The sequence below is a fragment of the Mobula hypostoma genome, chromosome 5 (assembly GCF_963921235.1).
Source record: "Mobula hypostoma chromosome 5, sMobHyp1.1, whole genome shotgun sequence".
Taxonomy (NCBI): Eukaryota; Metazoa; Chordata; class Chondrichthyes; order Myliobatiformes; family Myliobatidae; genus Mobula; species Mobula hypostoma.
In genome coordinates this window covers 193331801-193349269 of record NC_086101.1, presented here as the reverse complement: position 1 = coordinate 193349269, position 17469 = coordinate 193331801, and the positions used below count along the sequence as shown (strand labels likewise).

The 17469-nt window shown below is 43.4% G+C and overlaps 1 protein-coding gene across 8 annotated transcripts in view; it reads right to left on the bottom strand.

Moving 5' to 3' along the window:
- Positions 1-17251, bottom strand: part of lifra (LIF receptor subunit alpha a) — a 195736-nt gene extending 178485 nt beyond the window's left edge. For all 8 annotated transcript variants that reach the window (XM_063049606.1, XM_063049604.1, XM_063049609.1 and 5 more), the window contains exon 1: positions 16915-17251. The gene's annotated coding sequence lies outside the window, so the exon portion shown is untranslated. The remainder of the gene's footprint in view (positions 1-16914) is intronic.
- Positions 17252-17469: the final 218 nt, after the last annotated feature.

The following is a 17469-nucleotide window of genomic DNA, read 5'->3' as shown; positions in this document are numbered from 1 at the left end:
AAAGGACAAAGAGAGCATCCAACACAGATGGAAAGAGCATTTCAGCCTGCTCCTGAACTGCCCTTCATCAGTCAACCAGTCTGCTCTGGACCAAATCCCCCAACAGCCTATTCACGAGGAACTAGATGATCCTCCCTCGATAGATGAAGTCAAGGAGGGTATCACGCAGATCAGCAGTGGCAAAGCACCCGGCACGGGTGGAATATCTGCTGAACTGTACAAGGCACTCAGCAAGGAATCACAGCACCCTGACTAGCATTTGGGAAGAAGAGGAGATGCCTCCTGACCTCAGAGACACAAAGATAATCACCCTCTACAAAAATAAAGGTTCAAGGACCTGCGAGAACTATAGAGGCATCTCACTACTTTCCATTGCCGGAAAAATCCTCGCCCGCATCATCCTCAACAGACTGATTCCAACAATGTCAGAAGAGAACCTTCCCAAGTCGCAATGCGGCTTTCGTTCCGAACGCAGCACTGTCGCTATGATCTTCGCAGTGAGACAGATACAGGAGAAGTGCCTGGAACTGAACATGACATTATACTTTGTCTCATTGATCTGACGAAGGTGTTTGACACAGTCAACAGAAACGCGCTGTGGACCATCCTTAGAAAGCTTGGCTGCCCGCAGAAACTCACTACACTCATCCGCCTGCTCCATGATGGCATGACAGGAGAAGTGTTCTCAGATGGTTCCCCATCTGAGACTTTCAACATCTCAAATGGTGTGAAGCAAGGGTGAGTTCTAGCACCAGTGCTCTTCAACTTCTTCTTCACCCAAGTGCTGAAGCATGCTGTTAAGGACCTAGACCTGGGTATTTACATAAGATATCGCCTAGACGGATCGATGTTTGACCTGAGACGCCTTGCAGCAAAGACCAAAATGTTGAGGAGGCTCATCACTGAAGACCTGTTTGCTGATGACTGTGCCCTCGTGGCCCACCAGGAGAACCACCTGCAGACGATTGTTGACAAGTTCTCAGCAGCCACAAAGCTGTTCGGCCTGACAATCAGCCTCGGTAAGACAGAAGTTCTCCTACAACCTGTGCCAAACAGTCACCCTCCTCAGCCATGCATCACCATCGATGGCACTGTCCTGAAGAACGTGGAGAGCTTCAAGTATCTGGAAAGCACTATCTCCAGTGATGGATCCCTTGACAAAGAGATCATAGCAAGGATCCAGAAAGCCAGCCAGGCACTCGGGGAAACTCCGTGTCAAAGTTCTGCAGCACAAGGACATTCAGCTTTCAACCAAGCTCAAGGTGTACAAGGCTGTGGTCCTCACCTCTCTCCTGTACGGCTGCGAAACCTGGACCCTGTACCGCAGGCACATCAAACAGCTGGAGCAGTTTCACATGCGCTGTCTGCGGTCGATAATGAGGATTCGATGGCAAGACCGAATCACCAACCAGGAAGTCCTTGACAGAGCCAACAGCACAAGCACTGAGGCAAGGATTCTCCAGGCCCAGCTACTCAGGACTTGCCACTTAATCCACATGGGTGAAACAAGAATCCCCAGGCAGCTGCTCTACGGTGAGCTTGAGCATGGCAGGCGCAATCGGGGCCACCCCAAAAAAAATTCAAAAACAATCTGAAATCGTACATCAAATGGGCAGACCTTCAGTCTCAACAACTTGAGGAGTCCGCAGCCTGACCAGAAAAGCTGCATCTGACTTTGGGGATGACCAAAATCAGCAGCACATGACCGACACCACAAAGCTGTGTGTGCACCTGTTCTAACAACTGCCATTCCATGTCCAACCTGCAACCGCATGGGTGCTTCGGCCTCCGAAGCCACATGCGTATCCACAGATGACCTCACAATGTTTAGTCTTCCTCGGATCCCGAGAGACAACCAACACCATCTACAATTATAACCCCAACATTTCAGCTACAACAAACATTAGCTCATCAGTTAACATTACAGAGAAGCCATTTTATTATTAGCAGTTAACATTACAGTTAATATTACTGAGAACCCTACACATGTACCATCCTATAGGTGAAAAAGTTGTTCTTTGATTCCTGTTAAGTCTCTCCCTTCTCACTCCATGTATATCATATGGTTCTTAATTCCCCAACCCTGAGAAAAAGACTGCACACATTCACCCTGAATGTCCCTCATGATCTTATACAACTCTAAGATCACCCCTCATTCTCCTTTGTTCTAATCATAAAATCCCAACCCATTCAACCTCTTTCCATATCAGTCCTTCAAGTGCTTCAAATATCCTCATAAACCCTCTGCACTCTTTTCTGTAGCAGGGTGGCCAAAACTGAAGACGATGTTCTAAATATGCCCTCAATGTCTTGTAAGATTACACACTCAATGCCGTGACTGATGAAAGCCAGTATACTACAAACCTTTTCTCCCCCACCACCTTTTACCACTTTCAGGGAACCATGCACTTACACTCGCAAGTCCATTTGATCTACAACACTTCCCAGTGCCTTACTGTTCACTGTGACTGCATGGCAGTTTCCCCAACTTTCTTGGCATGATCTAGCCCTGTTCCTTTGTAAAACTCCATTACGGCATGGAAATTATTGGAAAGACCACTTTGATTTTTCTTAAACATGCTGCTAAACAAAGGAAGGTGAACAATTTAGAAAGAAATTGAAGAGTGATTAAACTAGTTTTAAATTACTTGAACAAACAGCCAAAACAGATGGTGCATATCGACCATCTCCACTGCTGTGGAACTGAGTGTACTGACTTGTGGAGGCAAGCAAGTCATTTATACATATTACGTGCTACAACTTGCCATGCAAAGCACTTAGCAGATAAAACAGAAAAAAGTTCTGGGAATACTCAGGTCAGGCTGCACCACAGAAAGAGAGTTCAGACCCTTCACCAGGATAGGGCTCACAGGGAAGTTGGAGCATGTGGGGTGATGGATGACTCAGATAGATCAAGCCAGGGGACCATGGGAATAAATTGCAACAAGAAACAAGGTTATCTGGTTAATGAATGAATGAGAACAGCGAGATTGAGAAGATGAATTAAAGAAAGCTGGGAGTCGTGAACTGCAGACCGGAAAATACATGGCAGCTCAAGCTGGAGACATCAACTACTCTAAGTGAGCCAGCCTTCAAACTGGAATGCTGCAACATGCCCACAAGGACAATAAGGTACTGTTCCTTAAGCTTGCATTGGGCCTCGTTGTGACAGTGCAGGAGCTCACAGGCAGAGTGGAATGGAGAATTAAAGTGACAGGCAACAGGAAGCTCAGGGTCACCAATGCAGATAAGCACAAGTGCTCCACAAAGGCATTACACAAACTGCATAAGACCACTTGTGAACATGAATGCAGTACCTTACATTCAAAAGAGTGCAAGTGAATTTCTGCCTCATTGGGAAAGACTCTTCAGGTCCCTGGAAGGGAAGAGATGAAAGCAAAGCATAATCAGCAACTTTAAGGGTAAGTGCCATAACAGGATGGTTAGTGAGAATGGAAGAATAAACCAGAGAATGGGCCATGAAGAACAATGGAAGGGGGAGATATATTTGGTAGTAGATTCACTTTGAATGTGGTGAAAATATAGATGGGTCCAGGTAGAAATGAAACAAAAACTGTTTAACACATCCCACAAAAAGACCGGCATGTTGTGGACCCAAGCGAAAGCCCATGGCTATATATCTGGAAGTCAAATGAGCACTGCCCAGACAAATGTTCAGATAAAGGCTCCAGTTACAATAAATAATGATAGACAATTTTAAATCACACTTATGCACCGTTTTCCAATTTCCCCTCAGAAACATTTGATATTTCAGGTCAATGACTCTTCATCAGAATAATTTTAAGAAAGGATCAATGAACTGAGGCATTAACTATTTTTTCTCTCTGCACAGCTTGTCTGGCATCAGCAGGTCTTCATTTTTGAAGATGAATGAGGTATTTTTTCACCTTCAAAGAATGAGCACTTCAAAAAGCAAGCAGGTCCATAGGACCATGGCGTGGCCCCAAAAGAATCTGCAGATTCTGAAAGGGAAAAGTACACAAAAAGTAAGAGGCTTCAAATCCTGGCAGATCTTATATAATTGAGAAAGAGAAACCTCAGTTTCAAAACAGATATTCTAAACACCAATTGGTGTATTTGAATCAAAACACTATGAAAACATTGATGAGAGATTTACTTTTCAATTAAACAGAATTTATTTTCCTCAGAATGTAGACAAAAGCCTATTTCTGTGCTGTATAACCTTGTCTACACACATCCCTTAGTCACTCTGCATCACTTAGAAAATTCAACTGGATCTTTCCTTACATCTATCAGTCTCCTGATTATACCGTGATGTACAACAGAGATATATAGGATCAAGATATTGACCATGCAAGGGTCCTTTTAGGACACTGAACAGGATCACATTAACTCGGAACAAGGCAGTCTTGACACCTCACATCAAACTGGAAGTCTGAAAGTTTCACTGGAAGATCCCAATAATGTAAAGATCAGTTCAAAACCCCTAAAGTCTCAAGGCCACATATAATTCTCCCCAATGACACAATTCTCCCCACTCTCCTTCCATACCCACCTCACCCCCAACACAGCCAGTATTCTAGGCTTCATCCCCACTACTGACCCCTGTCCAAGCAACCTCAGGTGTGATTATTCCTCATCCCTCTCTGTGACAGTGAGCACTCAGAAAACGTACCCCTTACACACACACACACACACACACACACACACAGTCTTGTTCTTCTGCTGTTGTTGCGCTGAGTGTACAAACTTCAATGTCTTCCCTGGTATATTCTCATGAGTCCCAAACCGAGCTGACGCACTCAAGTTGGCTTTATGATCCCTTTCTCGCCAATAATGGCAGAATATTCAATTTCTTTAATAACAGGGATGTGTAAATCCATACATGTTATTCAAATATTTCTGTTTATTTTGCAATATGATGATAACTACATTGTGGGGTGCATCATATTCTAATCCACAAATTATCTTTGAGGGAGAGGGATTGCCAGGATTTCACACTGGACAAAAATAGGTACAGAACTATTAATGTGTTTCCTGGTAGATATCTTTATGTAAATATTAGAACCTTTCTTTTAACTCTTTTACTATTTTGGAAGTTTGATTTTGACGCAACTAATAAACACTTTTGCACTAAGTTGCTAAGTGACTCCAGTCATAGAGTCATAAAGTCATACAGAAGTACAACACAGAAACAGGATTTTTGGCCCATCCAGTCCATACGAAACCACTTAAACTGCCTACTCCCATCAATCTGCACCAGAACCATAGCCCTCCATATCCCTCTATCCATTTACCTATCCAAACTTCTCTTAAACGTTGAAATCAAGCTCACATACACCATTTGCGCTGCTAGCTCATTCATTCCACACTCACACGACTGTTTGAGTTAAGAAGTTTTCCCTCATGTTCCCCTTAAACTTTTCACCTTTTACCCTTAACCCATGACCTCTGGTTGAAGTCCTACACAAGCTCAATGAAAAAGCCTGCTTGCATCTACCTGATCTATACCCTCATAATTTTGTATACCTCTATCAAATCTCCTCTCAATCTCCTACATTCTAAAGAATACAGTCCTAACCTATTCAATCTTTCCTTATAACTCAGGTATTCCAGACCCGGCAATATCCTTATAAATTTTTTCTGCACTCTTTCTGTAGGTCGGTGACCAAAACTGCACACAATACTCCAAATTAGGTCTCACAAACATCTTAAACAGCTTCAGCAAAACATCCCATCTTCATGAAGGCCAATGAGCTGAAACCTTTATGACCCTAACTACCTATGAGACTAACTTTCAATGAATTATGGACGTGTATTCCCAGATCCCTTTTGTTCTACCACACTCCTCAGTGCCCTACCATTCACTAAGTAAGACCTACCCTGGTTGGTCTTATCGAAGTGCAAAACCTCACATCTGTCTGCATTAAATTCCTTCTGCCACTTTTCAAGCTGATGCAGATCCCTCTGCAAGCCACAGTAGCCTTCCTCACTGTCCACTACACTCCCATTCTTGGTGTCATCTGCAGATTGGCTGATCCAGTTAACCACATTATCATCCAGATCATTGACATAGATGACAAACAACAAAGGACCCACATCAATCCTTGCAGCACACCACTAGTCACAGGCCTCCAGTCAGAGAGGCAACCATCTACTACCACTCTCTGGCTCCTTCCACAAAGCCAATGTCTAATCCAATTTACTACCTCAACCTAAATGCCAAGCGACTGAACCTTCTTCTGGAACCTTGTCAAATGCCTTGCTAAAGTCCACGTAGAAAACATCCAATGCCTAGCCTTCATCCACTTTCCTGGTAACTTCCTCAAAAAATCCTAAGATTATTTAGACACGACCGACCACGCATGAAGCCATGTTAACTATCCTTAATCAATCCATGTCTATCCAAATACTTACATATCCAGTTCCTTAGAATACCTTCCATAACTGATGTCAGACTCACCAGCCTATAATTTCCTGCTTTATGTTTACAGCATTCTTTTTAAACAGCCGAACATAGGCTATCTTCCAATCCTCTGGTACCTCTCCTGTCACTAAGGATGTTTTAAATATCTTTGCTAGGTCCCCATAGGGTCCAAGGGAACACCCTGTCAGGCCCATGAAGTTGATGCCATTTTGCCTCACCTCTATAGACTCTGTATCAATCTCCTGAGTAAATACAGATAAACTCAGATTAACCAATTTCCCCGGGGATCAATAAAGTATGACTATGACTATAGATGCAAAGAATGCATCAAGATATCCCCCAACTGTTTTGGCTCCACACGATTATCATTCTGGCCTTCCAGTGGAACAATTTTGTCCCTTGCAATGTTTAGTCAAAATATCTGTAGAATCCTTCACCTTGTCTGCTAGAGCAACTTCATACCTTCTTTTAACCTTCCTGATTTCTTTCTTAAGTGTTCTCTTGCATTTCTTGTACTCCATAAGCACCTCATTTATTCCTACTTGCCTCTAACTGCTATGCACCTCTTTTTTCGCTTAACCAGGGCCTCAAAACCAAGGTCCCCTACACTTGTTATCTTTACCTTGTATTCAGACAGGCACATACAAGCTTGGTGCTTTCAAAATTTCATTTTTGAAGGCCTCCCACTTACAAAGTACAGTTTTCCCAGAAAACAGTCTGACCCAATCCACACTTGCTGGATCATTTCTGATACCATCAAAACTGGCCTTTCTCCAATTTAGAATCTCAACCTGCAGACCAGACCTATTTCTTTGCATACTTACTTTGAAACTAATGGCATTCTGGTCACTGGATGCAAAGTATTCCCCTGCACAGACTTCTGTCACCTGCCCTGTCTCATTCCCAAATAGCAGATCCAGTATCGCACACTCTCTTTGGGACATCTACGTACTGATGAAGGAAACTTTCCTGAACACATTTGAGAAATTCTATGCCATCTAGTCTTTTAGAAGTCTGGGATTCCCAGTCTACATGTAGGAAATTAAAATCACCTACTATAACAACCACAGGTTTCTTGCAACAGTCTATTTACAGACTTTTTCCCCTAAGTCCCTAGGACAGTTGGGTGGTCTATAATATAGCCCCATTCACCTTTCTTATTTCTCAGTTCCACCCATAACACCTCACTAGTCGAGATCACCAGTCTCTCCTGACGAAGCACTGCCGTGACATTTCCCCTGACTAGTAATGCGACCCCTCCTCCTTAATCCCTCCCACTCTGTCACATCTAAAACAATGGAACCTCAGAATACTAAACTGCCAGTCCTACCCCCTCCTGCAACCAAGTCTAACTGGTAGCTGCAATATAATAATTCCAGGTGTTGATCTATGTCCTGAGTTCATTCACCCTTCCTACAATACTTTGTGCATTGAAATATACCTAGGTCAGGACACCATGCTCAACTTAACTTTGTCTGAGGTCTTATTAACATCTGCCTCCACAACCTCTCCACTAACTGTTCAGGCGCTCTGGTTCCCATCCCCTGCAACTCTAGTTTAAACTCCACCATCCAGCATTAACAAATCTTCGCACTAGGATATTAGTTCTCCTCCAGTTCAGGTGCAAACTACCCGTTCTGTAAAGGTCCCACCTTCCCTGAAAGAGACACCAATGCCCAAAAATCTTATGCCCTCTCCCCTGCACCAACTCCTTAGCCACATGCTAAACTGTATAATCTTCTTCGCTCTGGCCTCACTAGAGCACGGCAAAGGTAGCAATCCTGAAATCACAACCCTGTCCTTTAACTTGGCACCCAACTCCGTGAACCCCCTATACAGAATCTCATCAGTCATCCTATCCATCTCATTGTTGGCTACATGGACCATGACTTCTGGCTGTTCACTCTTCCAGTTAAGAATGCTGAGAACTCAATCTAAGATGTCCTGGGCCCTGGCACCTGGAAGGCCACATGCCATCCAGGAATCTTATTCTCGCTCATAGAACATCCTGTCCGTTCCCCTAACTAATGGATCTCCTATTACCAGAGTGTGTCTCTTGTGCCTCTCCCTTCCCTTCGGAGTTATGGAGCCAGATTCAGTGCTAGAGATCCAACCACTGTGACTTTCCTATTAGGTCAGCCCCCACCCCCCACCAACAGTATCCAAAGTGACATCACTAATGTTGAGGGGGGATGGCCTTCTATCACCCCTCCACCATCCTGAGTGATCCAGGGTTCATCTAGTTCCAGCTCCAACCGCTTTACATGGATTGTTAGAAGCTACAGCTGGATGTAGTTCTCGCAGTTGTGGTCGTCAGGGACACTGGCGGTCTCCCTGCCTTCCCACATTCTGCAAGAGGAGCATTCCACTATCCTGCCCGGCCGAGCAGATATAAAGAAAGGAAGGAAATAAAGAAAGCTTTACCTTGAGCTTTTCTTTTCTTTGTTTTCTCTGACTGAAGCTTCAAAGTCACCACTTTGACTCTGTCCACTCAAACAACAGCCGCCGCTGAGCTTGTCCCTGCCTTCCTGTAATTTCCTCTGGTTAATCAATCCCAAACGCAGACTGGTCACTGGTCAAAGCTCACAACCTGCAGCTGCCTTTTTCTACTCGGGCAAAGGACCTGAGTGAAATCCCCTCCTCTCAAACTTTCAATGTCCGGATTGGCTGCTGGTCACTTTTCCTTTGGTCATTACCCATGTACTTAACTCTCTCCCACTCCACAGTAGGCAACCTAAATGTCCATCAACCCCAATCCAATTCCAAAGCTAGGTTCAATGCACTCTCTTTTTCACAGTTGGGTCTGAGAACAACAGGTTCCTGAGGCCAACTTAAGCACTTTTTAAGCCCAAAAAATGTAAACAAGGCTTTAGCCTCAGAAGCAGTGAAGTTCTAATACCATGTAAACAAATAAAACATCTTCATATTTTTCCTGAGTAATACCAATGTTTCAGCAAGACTTGTATCTATAGCATATAACTTTTGCTGTGGGTACAATAAAAATATGGAAAGATAGATTCACAAGATTGTGATGTACCATTCTCATCTTGAGTGGGTACAGAATAATGTAATTATACATACTAAACCAGTCTTTGAAAATGTCTGTGGGTATATTACTATATGCAATCCAAAGAACCACTATTTTGAATGAATCAGCGAACCCTAATCCAATTAAAACCCCACAACACAATGGCTAAGAAATTGGAAATATTGTAACAACGCAAATGGAAAAAGTATGACCCTCATATTTCCCTCAGGTACACCATCCAAACATATGCTGCAAAAGACATCCATTAAACCCAGCATTTCATTCAGCATGGTTAGGGCCATTGTATGAATGCAAGTTTATCGTGGTCCAACAAGGAGGAGATTAAAAATTTAATTACAGTTATGCATCTCAATCAATTTAAAAATGTGTGCTCTTCCTCCCTACCTCGGGTATCTATGTTGTAGGCCAGCCTTGACAACTGACCAAGCAACTTAACCGATTTACTGATGACCTTAAGAGAAAACCTGTCACTAACTCCACTGTATATGGTTCTATTCTTTGAAGTATTGAGTTGACTTCCTTAGGAAATTAAATATTGCGATTCAGGTGTCACCCGCATCCCACTGTCAACTGTTTTTAAATTAAGGACGGTCCAGTCTTGCTCACACAACCTGCTTACATTATGCTGCTTACTGAGATCTTCTTTCACTGAATTAATTATAACATTTAATGTAATGCTTTCTGTACAAGCAAATTGATTGCAATATTTCTGACATTATAACAGTGATTACATTTCATTGAAATTATATTACTGGCTCTAAAGCTTTTCAGCATGTGTTGAAAGGAGCAGGAATGATGCCATATAAGTACAAGTCTTTCTTTCTTTCAGTGTGGCCTTCTAGCCACCTTGAAAAGCACAAGTCTGAATCTCAACTGCAGTTATTTGCACTTTACTTTTCTATATTGTGATATAAAAATAAGTGCAATAATCATAATGTAGGAATAATTTTCAAACTGCAGAAGAAAACGTGAGCAGCAGTGGGAAGAAATAGGAGGAAGGGGGAAAGAAATTAGAACATAGAACAGCAGAGCACAGGAACAGGCCCTCCGACCCACAATGGTGGTTGTGCCAAACCAATCAGCAATCCAATGGCCAACAAACCTAATCCCTTCTGTCTACACAATGTCCATATCTCTCCATTTTCCTCACAGTCATGTGCCTATCTAAACGACTCTTAAAGCATCTACCTCTACCACCACTAAGTAACGCATTCCAGCACCCACCACTTGGTAAGAAAAAACTTGCCTTTCACAGCTCCTTTAAAATTACCCCCCTCACATTAAATGTATACCCTCTGGTATTAAACATTACAACCCTGGGAAAATGATGCCATTTGCATACTCCATCTATGCTTCTCGTAATCTCATAAACCTCTATCAGATCTCCCCTCGGCATTCGGCACTCCAGAGAAAACAGCACAGTTTTGTCCAATCTTTCCTTATAACACTTGCCCTCTAATCTAGGCAGCATCCTGGAAAGCCTCTTCTGCACCCTCTCCAAAGCCTCAACGTCCTTCCTATAATGCAGTGACCAGAAATGTCAACTTCTGTCAACAAATTGTCAACTTTTCAGGTCAAGTTCAAGTCTATTGTCATCTGACTACATATATACAACCAAATGTTCCTCTGGACCATGGTGCACCCACAAAGTATCACAGCACATAAAACAAAATATTACCAGAAATACATTAACAAAATATAATTCAAAATGTGTGTGAATGATGCAGCACAGGTAAAGAGTTAAACAGTCAGCTGTTCCCTGTCCTAGCGATGAGACCTTAGTGGTGTCGAGGTATTCATTAGTCTCACAGCCTGAGGTCAGGAGTTGTTACCCAGACTGGCAGACTGGCAGTCCTAGTCCTGATGCTCCCGTACCTCATTCTTGATGGTAATGGGTCAAAGAGATTGTGGGGTGGGTGGTAGGGACCTCAACATGCTTTGGGCCCTTCTCATATAACACTCCCGGTAAACATCACAAATGGGAAGGGAGGGAGACCTCAGTGATCCTCTTGGAGGTATTTACTATCCTCTGTCGGGCCTTCCGATCCCTGCATCAGGACTGAGAGAGGAGTGGGAAGGTAGCCAGTGTAAAGAGAAAGGTCGGGGTGACATAGTGGCTTTAGGTGATTGGTGGACCAAGGAAGGGTGAAGTGTGATGAGAAGAACAAGCTAGGTTGGGAAGAGGTGGGATTGGAGAACAGATACAGGTAAGTGATACACGGAAACAGAAAAGCAAAACTAAAGGACAGGAAAAAGTCAAGGTGGAGCCTGAGGCTGCAGTGTGATAAGTGGAGACACAAAGGCTACTATTTATACATTGCCTGTTTCACTTTGCACACATGCTGCCTCAATAATCATGGAGGTAATGATGTGCAATCTTGTAGCTCCATGGTACACTATATTTACCCGAGATCACCAATACTGAAAGGTCAAACACAATTTTAAAAATACATGAGTAGTGTATATTTAAACAGCTGTTGTCTTCTCATATTATAAACTTCTAACAATATTGCTTCCGTAATCAACGCAACACTGAAATTGAGCTGTTCAAATGAACCCGATTAATTGCAGTAATAACCTCAAGTACCAACTTACGAAGTAGAACATTATCTGCTGCTTATTGTGTTGTTTGTGGAAGCTTACTGTCTGCAAATAAGCAGTCTATTTCCTATATTACCACACTTTAAACATATTTCATAAGATGCTTTCAATGCCAGGAGAATATAAAAGCTTTTGTTGAGATGGTAATTCTGTTTTCACTTTTGAGTGATAGTCACATTTTTAGGGTCCCAAAGTGAACTCAAACTCTCGGATGCTGAAACTTTTGCCATTAATGAACATAATTCCCCTACCAGATAAGGTAATGGTCTGAAAACTTCAGGCATTTCATTCTCGAGTTCCTACCCTTCTATTTGAAAAGACCCACAGTTAGCACGACACTAGAAAATAATTTCATCGTCCATGAACCCAGTGACACTACCTCACTATTTTGCTTTCTTCTTGCACTACTTACTTTTTTATACAAGTCTTTTTGTAACTTGCAGTAATTTTTATGTATTGCATTGTACTGCTGCCACGAAACAAATTTCACATGTTTGAAGGTTCAAAGTTTCATTAATCAAAGTACTGTATCCAACTCTGAAATTCTTCAATTTACCGAATAGTCATGAAAGCAAGAAAGGAAAGAAAGGTAACCCCTCCCCCAAATAAAAAAATAAATAAAAATGGAGAGGCACATTAACCCCCATATCCCTCCTCCCGCACAAAATCCGAGCAAAATAAATCAGGCACATAAATCCTCAATTCCCTCCTCCCGCACAAAAAAAAACTAAACAAAACCGAGCAGGCACATTGACCCCCCCCCCCACCACACACAAAAAAAGTTGACAAGATCGGGCAAAAAAAACATAATATAAAAACTGTAAGACTGAAAATATGTCGAAGTCCATATCCAAAACACAGAAAACACCTGAGCAACACTCTCTGGGCAGCCGCAGGCTCTCTCCTCCCCAGTACACAGCAACTGATCAAAAGGCAAACAGCCAGCACTCACCCTCTGCACTCACTTCGATGCTTCAATCTCTCTCATTGCTTAAAATGGCAAATAATGCCAGTGATAATAAACACAAACAATAGGAATTCTGCAGATGCTGGAAATTCAAGCAACACACATAAAAGTTGCTGGTGAACGCAGCAGGCCAGGCAGCATCTCTAGGAAGAGGTGCAGTCGACGTTTCAGACGAAGGGTCTCGGCCTGAAACGTCGACTGCACCTCTTCCTAGAGATGCTGTCTGGCCTGCTGCGTTCACCAGCAACTTTTACGTGTGTTCCAGTGATAATAAATCTGAATTTTTTTCATTTATTTATTGAGGTACAGCACAGAGCAGCCCTTCAAGCTACGCCACCCTGCAACTTCCTATTTAACTCTAGACCAACCATGGGACAATTTACAAAGAACAATAACCTACTAACCAGTACACCTTTGGACTATGGGAGGAAACCCACAAATTCCATGAGAAGGACTTACAGACTTCTTACAGAGGACTCCAGAAAAGAACTCTGAACTCCCACAACCGAGCTGTAATCGCGCTGTAGTAAATGCTACTCTACCATGGTGCCCTAATTCTGATTGTAATAAAGTATAAACTGCTCCTTCCCTCTGCTAAGACTGCAGGTCACCCTTGGGGAAGGTGTAGTACCTGCTTAGCCACACACCCCCCCCCCGCCAAACGATCAGGGCCATGTGAAGCCATGGGAGCAGGTGGCGGACGGTCGTATGAGCAGTTGGTGCAAATCACAAGTCCTGGTTATATGACCACCGACACCAGGCAGACAATCTTTGAAGAGTATTGATCATGGCTGGGGTCACCCATCTTGTAAAGACACTGTCTAGAAGACGACAATGGGAAGCCGCTTCTGTAGTAAAGTTTGCCAAGAACAATCATGGTCAAACCATGATCGCTAACATCATATGACACAGCACATGATGATAATGATGATGACAATAACAATTGAGGGAAAGTTCAATCCACTGAAAAAGATTATTGGAGTAACTCATTCCCAATGTATTTCCTCTGTATTTTCTCTCTCAGTCAAATTCTCTCATTGATATCCAGGAATCACAATCTATATATTAACAATCTGGCTGAGAACTCGAGTGCTGCCTGGCCTGATGAGTTCCTCCAGCATTTTGTGTGTTGAGAATGTAAGTGTTGTGATTGCTAAGTTTGCAGATGGTATCAAAACTGGTGGTGCGTGGACAGTGAAGAAGGCTGTCTAAGGTTACAAACTAGGAAAGTGGGCCAAGGCAGATGAAATCAAACTTGGACAAATTTGAAGAACCGATGAAGGGTCTTGGCCCGAAACGTCAACTGTTTATTCCTCTCTATGGATGCTGTCTGATATACTGAATTCTTCCAGCATTTTGTGTGTTACTCTGAATTTCCAGTGTCTGCAGAATCTCGTGTTGTTATTAACTGTGAACTGAGATAAGTTAATGACAGAGCCCAGGAGATTGCCGCAGAACCGAGAAAACTAGTGGGACAAGTACACAGTGGTAGCACTGATAGGCAAGGTGGAAAAGGAGGTAAATGGCATGATTGCCTTCATTGGGCGACAGACTGAGTACGAGTGTGAAATGCCATGTGAGACCATATCTGGAATACTGTGTACAGTTCTGCTCACCATTCTATAGAAACATCATGATTAAGGCAGAGACGATGCAGATAAAATTCATAGACATTGCTAGAACTTGAGACCTATTATAAGGAGAGACTTATTTACTCACACAATATTTTAGAGGTATTTAGGTGAGCACTTGAATCAAAACAAAGAAGGACGTACATCAAGTGCTGGAAAATGAGAATAGCTTAGGTAGGTATTCGATGACCTACACAGGCTAGATGTCCGAAGGTCTTTGACCATTGACTATGATTCTGTGAATCTCAAATCTGCAGTTAAGATGGCACTACGGACCCAAACTGACAAATGGACAATTAGGACATTCTTCATTAACTATTTAATCAATTCTTAAAAGTCAGAATTTCCCTAAAATGCACAAATGCAAAATCTTTTTAAATGATGATGTGAAGTCATGGTAGAACATTTATTCTGTCTGTGGAGAATCTAAAATTAGGCATCATCATCAGAAGGCAAATAATCCAAAAGGATAAAAGACAATTTTCTTAACCCAGGGCATGGCTGGAGTACCTACAAAATGGAGTGCTGAGGGTAAAGGGAAAGGGAACTTAAGGGGAGGATAAGAAGTTCTGAGGAAGAAATCAAAAGAGGAGTAAACACAAGAGATTCTGCAGATGCTGAAAATCCAAGGCAAAACACACAAAATGCTGGAGGATCTCAAGTAGGTCAGGTAGCATTTGTGGAATCAATAAACAGACGATGTTTTGAGTCAATACCCTTCATTAGGCCTGGAAAGGGAGAAGAAACCAGAATAAGAAGGTGGGGGAAGGGAAATAATACATAAACTATACATAGTGTGCTGCGGGTTTATGTGCTGTGTGTGATATATGCATTGTGGGTTCACCGTGGTCTGGAGGAGTGTTGTTTCATTGACTTGTATATTTGGACAGTCAGATGATAATAAACTTCAACTAGCGAGCAGGTGATAGATGAAGCCAGGTAAGGGGGAAGGTGGGTGGGAGGGTGGGGAAAGGGGGATTGTTAGGATTGAAGGGTGGACTTTTTAATCTGTTAGTATTGTGTTAATATTATTTTGTGTTTTGTATATGATACACGAACTGTGTTTTGCGCCTTAGTGGGGGGGGCACGGGTGGGTTGTTTTGTTTAGCTGTATACATGTGTATGATTGAATGATAATAAATTTTAACTTAAACTCAAGATAATTAGAACTGAAGGACGCCCAAATACGGGATATTTAGTACCGTATTTTATTTCGTTAGATATTTTCACTAAATTATTAAATGGACTTTGTTCTTTTTCATTCCAATTGTTTTCTCTTGTAAAAATTGTATATAATTTATGTTTAACTTATTTTTTTCTCTTGTGAATGCTGCTTATATGATACTGTGATGCTGCAGCAAGTTTTGCATGGGACAATGAACTCGACTTCGACCTTTCTGCGGTGTGAAAGCACTTCAGGTACATTAATTTGCCTCGAAGTGCGAAGAGAGTCGTAGGGCAAGCAACCATGATGAGTTCACGCAACAGTTTTCCCCTGAAAGGTCGGGAGACTGACAAAACTATGAGAAGATTTCCACAGACTCACAACAGACGCAGTTAGTGTTCGCAATACGGAAAAAAAACATCTTTACCCAGAAAAAGGATCGCGCTCTCGCAGGGAGAGGCTAAGTCCATAGTTAGAAGATAGGATAGATAAGCACAGAGAAGAGGCGAGAAGATGAACTGGTAAACCGAGATAAGACAGGAGGCGACCTCGGGGAATCACTGACGCTGGCATGGGCCGGCTGGCCCGAGTGGCCTCTTTCGGCTTTCTACAGAAACACGACAGCCATAAAAGAACTAACCAACCTATTAGTAAGGGAATAGAATTAACTGGGCAAAATACCAAATATTCTGCTCAAGAAACACTTCAAGACATCCATGCTTTATTTTAAACACGAAACCATGCCTGTAAAGCCATGTTACCTGCGTCAAAAATGAATATATAACTCCAGGCAGTTTGCCAACTACGAGATGAAGTGGTGGGGCAAGATTACGGATTAAGATTTCAGTGAGAAACGAATAATCCAAACCAAAGTACCAATTCCAGCAAATATAACTCACAATTACTCAGCAGTGGCACGGTAAAGCTTGGCAAATATTCTACTTATCCCCGTTCTAGTGCGCTATTTTGTAATTTATAGCATATTCTGCCGCAAAACAACCAAATTCGCGTCCTGTAAATCGGTGATAATAAACCTGATTCTCTCGGAATCTGAATTCGAGCATGACGGCAACTGTTCCCACAGTAACTCACCAGGCTTCCCACATCCAGAACGGTGGGTGCTGAGGCGGGTCAGTACTCCATCCCCCTCGGCTCCCAGACCCAAGGAGAACTCCAGCGGCTCCCCGAGGATGGGGCCTGCCGACACCGGCTCCCGATAGAAGAGGGACCGCGGTCAGACTGGCAATGAATGGCAGTGCTGGCGGACTAACGGCGGAGGAAGCCTCCCTGCATTTCGTCCACACGCCTCCGCCAGGAAGGGCAAGGCCATCCGCTAGACGCGCAGAGCCAGAGCGAGTACGAGAGACTGGCTGCGGGAGGGCGGCGCGGTCGACGCCCGGACTGGCAGTGACAGCAGCTGCGGAGCTGACCGGCCTCCCGGGTCGTCCCGAGCGACGGCGCAGGCGCGGGGCGGGGGCACGTGGAGCGAGGGCGTGGGGAGGGGCGCGGGGGCACGAGGAGCGCGGGCGCGGGCGCGGGGGGTACGAGGAGCGCGGCAGGGTTTGAGGCGCGATGGCTTCTCCACGCCACCGACTGAGGAGAAGAAAGGACCGCCATCCCCTTCTCGGAATTCCTCCGTCTCCGCCG